We start from the raw sequence: 7,024 nt of genomic DNA on the forward strand, positions 1-7,024 counted from the left end.
TTCTTTCCATCAGTTTCTCTTTTCTGTCCCAGATCAATATAATGATGAGAATCCCACTTTAATCTGTTGTTTCTGGTGTTTTATCCATTCCAATCAAAATTTCAACATTCCAATCAAATCTATTTGTTATTCCACAGTGTCTCTCCATGTGTTTTATTCTGTTGTATTCTCTCACAGTCTGTTTGATGATCAATGTTACATCTCACTCTCTGTTCTGGTGAAGATCAGAAGCAGTGATATCTGTTTACACCACCCGACAAGTCGGCCTGAGGCTGTGCCTCGCTGATCACGTGGAGTTAAAGCAATTCTTCCAGTCAGTTAGTTCAGTTGTAATTTCATGAGAAATTCGGTCATCATGACTTCGTCAGTGAACTAATAGTTCAGGTGTCTGAGTGATGTTAATCATGATGTGATGAAATGATTGTATGTTCTAGTCTTTCCGTGGTGGGTTTTCACATTGACTAGAAACGTGTTGGACATGGTCTGGAAATGTTTCACACCACTCCATTCCCAACTTCATTTTCTTCCAGAAGTTCTTTTTCCATCATTGCACAACTAGCTGCACAGCCAGAAACTGTGCTGAAGGTGACAGCTATGTCTACGCAACTGACAAGGTGGCCGAGAGGTTAAGGTGATGGGCTGCTAATCCATTGTGCTGTGCAAACGTGGGTTCAAATCCCATCCTTGTTGCTAGTTTATGAACTTTTTAGTGTATTGTTTCTGTTGGGGGAGTTGACGTGTAAAGTCAGCCTCGAAACCTGTTCTTGTCCATGTCCAGACAGTGATTCCAGAATTGGTTATACTTTATTAAAATTGAGACAGACAATTGGAATTCTTCACCCAAACTGCACTGGAATGAAGATCAAATAGGGATCACGAAACGGAGCAGGATTTTTCCTCCCCTCCTTCCTTCCATCTTTACTTTCTCTCGATTTGCACCAAGTGAAAGACAAATGGGAAAAGCAAATGGCGAGGGAGCAGATGCAGAAAATTATCCTTTGGAAAGAAATTTATTTTCAAATCTTCTTGATAGATTAAGTGAGTGAGCAATGCTTTGGCAGATGGAGTTTAAAATGAGGGGTCATTTAGTACCTACGATAGATCAGAGTGTTTTTTTGTAAGAGGTGAGATGTTAGAAACGGTTGAGGAGCAGAGACCCGAATGCTGAATTAATAAAAGCTCGTAGACTGGTAGAAAATAATGTGAAAAGTGAACAGAATCTGAAGATTGGAACTCATGTTGCAGTGATATAAAGCTCTGTGCTCCTGAAGTAAATGTCCAAGCCCAGATTGTGGGGAATCTGTGGAGAGTGATTTGGTTTTTATTCATTCTTGGGTGTGAGTATCGCTGATAAGGCTAGCATTTATTACCCATTCCTATTGCCGTTGAGAAGGTGGTGGAGAGCTGCCTTCTTGAACTGATGCAGTCCATATGGTGCAGGAACACCCACAGTGCTATTGGGGAGGGAGTTCCAGGATTGTGACCCAACAACAGTGAAGAAATGGCGATATCGTTCCAAGTCAGGATGGTGAGTGACTTGGAGGGGAACCTGCAGGTAGTGAGTTCCCATGCCTCTGCTGCCCTTGTCCTTCGAGGTGGTAGTGGTCACGAGTTTGGAAGGTGCTGTTGAAGGATACTTGGCGAGTTGCTGCAGTGCAAATGGAGATGGTACACACTGCAGCCACTGTGTACTGGTTGTGGAGGGATTGAATGTTTAAGGTGGCGGGTTAGGTGCCGATCAAGTGCGCTGCTTTGTCCTGGATGGTGTTGAGCTTCTTGAGTGTTGTTGAGTGGGATGTATTCCATCACACTCCTGACTTGTGCCTTGTAGATGGTGGACAGGATTTGGGGTGTCAGGAGGTGAGATACTTGCTGCAGAATTCGTAATCTCTGACCTGCGCTTATAGCCACAGCATAGATGTGACTGGTCTAGTTACGTTTCTGGTCAAGATGTTGATGGTGGGGGATTTAATGATGATAATGCTTCTGAATATCAAAAGGTAGATTTGTTTTCTCTCTCATTGGAGATGTTCACTGCTTGGCACTTGTGTGGCCAGAAGGTTGCTTGTCACTTATCAGCTCAAGCCTGAATGTTGTTCAGGTCTTGCTGCTTGCAGGCACAGACTGCTTCAGTATCTGAAGAGTTGTGAATCATCATCTAACATTCCCACTTCTGACTTATGTTGAAGAGAAAGTCGTCAATGAAACAGCTGGGAAGTTTGGGTCTGCGACACTAGCCTGAGAAACTCCTGAGGCAATGTCCTGGGCTGAGATGATTGGCCTCCACTAACCACAACCATCTTGCTTTGTGCGAGGTATGACTCCAGCAAGTGGAGAGTTTTCCCCCTGATTCCCATTGACTTCAATTTTGCTGGGGATCCTTGATGCCACACTCACTCAAGGGCAATCACACTCACCTCTCCTCTGGAATTCCACTCTTACGTCTCTGTTTGGACCAAGCTGCAATGAGATCATACGAACATAAGATCAGAAGAACTAGTAGCAGGAGTAGGCCATTTGGCCCCTCGACCTTGCTCCGCCATTCAATAGGATCATGGCTGACCTGATCATGACCTCAACCCCACTTTCTTGCCTGCCCACATAACCCTTGGCTCGCTTGTAGATAAAAATCTTGAAGACATTCAATGACCCAGCCTCCAATGCTCTCTGCGGTAAAGAATTCCAAAGATTAATGACCCTCTGAGAGAAGAAATTCATCTTAAATGAAAAACCCCTAAATCTGAAACTATGTCCCCTCGTTCTAGATTCCACCACGAGAGGAAACATCCTCTCAGCATCTACCCTGTCAAGCCCCCTCAGAATCTTATATGTCTCAATACGTTCACCTTTCATTTTTCTCAACTCCAATGAGTATCGGTCCAACCTGCTCAACTTTTCTCAAAAGACAACACCTTCATCACAGGAATCAATCCAATGAACCTTCTCTCAACTGCCTCCAATGCAAGTATATCCCTCCTTAAATAAGGAGACCAAAACTGTACACAGTACTCTAGGTGTGGTTTCACCAGCACCATGTAGATTTGTAGCAAGACTTCTCTACTTTTATACTCCATCCCCCTTGCAATAAAGGGTAACATTCCATTTGCCTTCCTAATTATTTGCTGTACCTGCATGTCAACTGTTTGTGATTCATGTACGAGGACACCCAAATCCTTCTGCACCGCAGCATTCTGTAATCTCTCACAATTTAAATAATATTTTCCTTTTCTGTTCTTCCTACCAAAGTGGATAACCTCACATTTTCCCACATTCTCCTCTATCTGCCAAATTATTTCCTGGAGCTGAGAGACCCTGGCAGAACCTAAATTGAGCATCGATGATCAGATTATTGCTAAGTGTGTGGTGCTTGATAGCACTGTTGGTGACATCTTCCATTGCTTTGCTGATGATTGATAGTAGACTGATGGGGCAGCAAGTAGATGCCTGTGTTGTCGCTCTACTGGAACAGCTTGGCTGAGGGCGCAGCGAGTTCTGGAGCACACAGTCTTCAGTACTAGAGCCGAAATGATGTTCGGGCCCATAGTCTTTGCTGTATCGAGTGCCTGCAGCTGTTTCTTGCCATTATGTGGAGTGAAGCAAATTGGCTGAAAACTGGAAGCTGTGATGCTGGGGAACTCAAGAGGCCAAGTTGAATCATCCACTGAGCAATTTCTGACTGAAGATGGTTTCAAATGCTTCAGCTTTATCTTTTGCACTGACGTGCTCGGCTCCACCAACATTGAGGATAGGGATGTTTTTGGAGCCTCCTCATCTGGTTCGTTATTTAATTGTCGACCACCATTCATGACTGGATACCTAGTTTCTCAGGGCAGTGTCCTAGGCCCAAACATCCTCAGCTGTTTCATTGATGGCTTTCTCTTCAACATAAGTGAGAAGTGGGAATGTTCGCTGATGATTCACAACTCCTCAGATACTGAAGCAGTCTGTGCCTGCAAGCAGCAAGACCTGAACAACATTCAGGCTTGAGCTGATAAGTGACAAGCAACATTCTTTGATCTGATCCTGAGGGAGATATCCGTGCGTGGAGCGGCGGGATGTATGGAGAGTGATTCTGAAGAGGGTGTCTGAGCCTGGAGGGCAGAATCTGTGGAGAGTGGTCCTCAAAGGATGTCCGTGTCTGGAGATTTAGGATCTCTGAAGAGGGTCTCCAAGCCCGTAGTGCTGGGATCTTTGGAGAGTGATCCTGAAGTGGGTGTCCGAACCCGGAATGGCGGGATCTGTGGAGAGTGATCCTGAAGTGGGTGTCCGAGCCTGGAGTGGCGGGATCTGTGGAGAGTGATCCTGAAGTGGGTGTCCGAGCCTGGAGTGGCAGGATCTGTGGAGAGTGATCCTGACGAGTGTGTGTAAACCTGGAATGGAAGCTTTCTGTGGAGGTACAGGAAGAGGCCATTGATTCCCAGTATTTTATAAAGGTTTAGCATAACTTATATGTTTTTACTCTATGCCTCTATTAATGAAGCCAAGTGTCCTGTTTGCTCTAAGCAACCTTTTCAATCCTTCTAACATTGGTGTACATTGTCTCTCTGCTCCTGCACCCAGTTTAGAATTGTAACCTTTCATTTATATGGCATTCTTCCTTCCAAATTGTATCACTTCACACTTCTCTGTGTAAAATTTCATCTGTTACGTGAAAGCCCATTATACCATTTTTTTTTTAAGTTCCCCTGAAGTGTGTTACGATCACTGGCATAGGACAAAATTCCTGAGCATTCTTTGATGCTATCTCCATGGACAGAGCAATCTTTTACGCGAGCTCAAATGTAGGATTTTGTGTTTAGTATATTATTTCACCCACCAATATAAGCACAAATATGTCACGTAAATCTTGTTCACTGCAGTCCCTGCTGCTGTTTGCTGCCTATATTTACAGACTTTAATCTCAACCTCGTCACCATGTTCTCTAATATATTCAGGGGGCATCAGCAGAGAAAATGTTCAACAAGCGTGGCAAGTGCAAGGAAATGTTTATTTATGTCATTATGTCATGAACTTAATATACAAATTTTTACATGTGTGAATCATCAAGATGTGTCTTCATAAATGGAACCCCGTCACAATAAACACTGTCACCTTTCAATGTTTAGCGGACAGGTTTGACGGCCTGATGTGTGTGATTCCCATATTAATGTGTTTGTACAAAGTTCGGGGAAAGATGGAGATATGAATAATTTACAGGGAAATCTCTTAAACATATTACCACATCTCTCACTCACAAAGAGCTGCAAACACATGGATTCCAAAAGAACCTGAGTACAAAATCACCTAAAATAAACACTGGCAGAGAGACTTGCAATAACCTGTAGCTCAGGGAAAGTACATGATGTTATGGAAGGGATTCTGTTTCTTTTGTTAAAATATTTTTTGAAGAAGTCATAATCAAACTGAATAAGTGTAGGACCAGTTCTTTTTCAAGAGGGCACCAAAAGAACCAATTTGGCAACTATGTTTACTGGTTGTCACATGATTCAAGTTAAGTATAGAACAGAAACCCTGGTAACAGGGAGAAATGTGGACAGAGAAGTCAGTCATGCCCCTTGATTGGACAAGCTTGGCAGCAGCAGCGCAAACCTAAGACGGCAGAAAACTCACAACCTTTGATTGTAGCAGTCAGTGTGTTTTACCTGCTGGAGTGAGCAGCTGATAAAGTAAGCCTGAAGAATCGTCAAGGAAGGAGAGAAGGCCACAACCCAGTTTGTTTTCCAGAAAATCTTTAAAAGACCCTGAGAAGTCCACTGAGTTAATTCATCTTGTCGCATGTCTTTGAAGAAGGCCTGCTAAAATTAATTCTCAATGCCTTCTGAAAAGAACTGTTCTAAAATACCCTAGTGACCTGTCTACGTATACTCGTAAGTTAGACTGTATTCCAGTTTTGGAGCAACATATCTCATCTGATGATTTCTTCAAAAATGAGCAAATAAACAGCCCAAGAGGTTTTTTTTTGTCTGTAACAGAGTGCTGAATTTTTTTTAAACCCCTTTTATTTTTTTCAGCCATCCGGTGTGTGTGTGCATGTGGCTCGAAGATAAAAAAAGGACTTTAAAAGTTGGTAAAGGTGAAAAAGGAACTTTTAAAATTTCCACCTGTGTGTTTATGCTTTACTTCATGACTAGTTAAAACCTGTTCGACAATAAATGGATAATTTTGTTGTTCATTGAAGAAACCTGGTCAGTGTCTTCTATTCTGGGAAAAATAGAGTACATGATTGACTGTATCAGTATGTGGGAAAAGTTCACATAGATGTTGTGACCTGTGGAGAAGTGGGATGAGAATAAAGAGTGCCCTCCTCTGCCCTTAGTTGTCACAGCACTTGTGATCTGGCTCAGTAGCTTAATTGGTTCGAGTGTTTGTCTTCTCATCAGAAAATCTTGGATTCATATCCTTGCTTCAAAAGTTTAGCTATCAATCATTTACATCCATTTTCTTGTGAACTTTAACTTTTCTTATGAATTTCATTCACAAAAGAAAACAGCTCAGTGATTGCCTTTGTGAAGGATGTGAGTTTGAAATGGCTGTTCCTGCTCGTACAGATGTCCAGTGCAAATATTACAACGGCAACTCAATCCCCTACAATTTCTTTGAGAGCAATGTGTTTGCAGTTGCATTTAACCTGGAAAACAGCTCAACATTAATCTCACTGAAGGAAAGTGTGACCGTGTTGTATGTTTCAGAGTGTTTGTGCCGTTTTGTGTCTCTTTTAACCAAGACTATAACACGACGCAAAGGGGAGGGTTGATCCGAGGTTTAGAATATATTATCATTCAGGAGCAAGAAAAATCAAAAGGAACAAAATAAGAAAACCCCGTCTCCAGATTTGAGAATCTGTAGATCCGCTTTGGGAAAGTGAATCAGAGCAGAATGAAGGGTGAACTGTCCGACTGCCCAGAAGAGATGACGACACAGCTCAGTCAGCACGTTCCCCCGGTTTATGATGCTGGAACATTCCTCACACAGAAATTATTCAATCAATATTCATCTGCCAAGTCGGTCTGAGGCTGTGCCTCTC

The 7,024-nt window shown here is 42.7% G+C and overlaps 1 non-coding gene across 1 annotated transcript; it reads left to right on the forward strand.

Moving 5' to 3' along the window:
- The first annotated feature begins 608 nt into the window (after window positions 1–608).
- trnas-gcu (transfer RNA serine (anticodon GCU)) lies at window positions 609–690 on the forward strand. The gene has a single exon. It is a non-coding gene; the product is annotated as a tRNA-Ser (tRNA).
- The last annotated feature ends 6,334 nt before the right edge of the window (window positions 691–7,024 follow it).

The sequence above is a fragment of the Heterodontus francisci genome, unplaced genomic scaffold (assembly GCF_036365525.1).
Source record: "Heterodontus francisci isolate sHetFra1 unplaced genomic scaffold, sHetFra1.hap1 HAP1_SCAFFOLD_102, whole genome shotgun sequence".
In the NCBI taxonomy this organism is placed as follows: Eukaryota; Metazoa; Chordata; class Chondrichthyes; order Heterodontiformes; family Heterodontidae; genus Heterodontus; species Heterodontus francisci.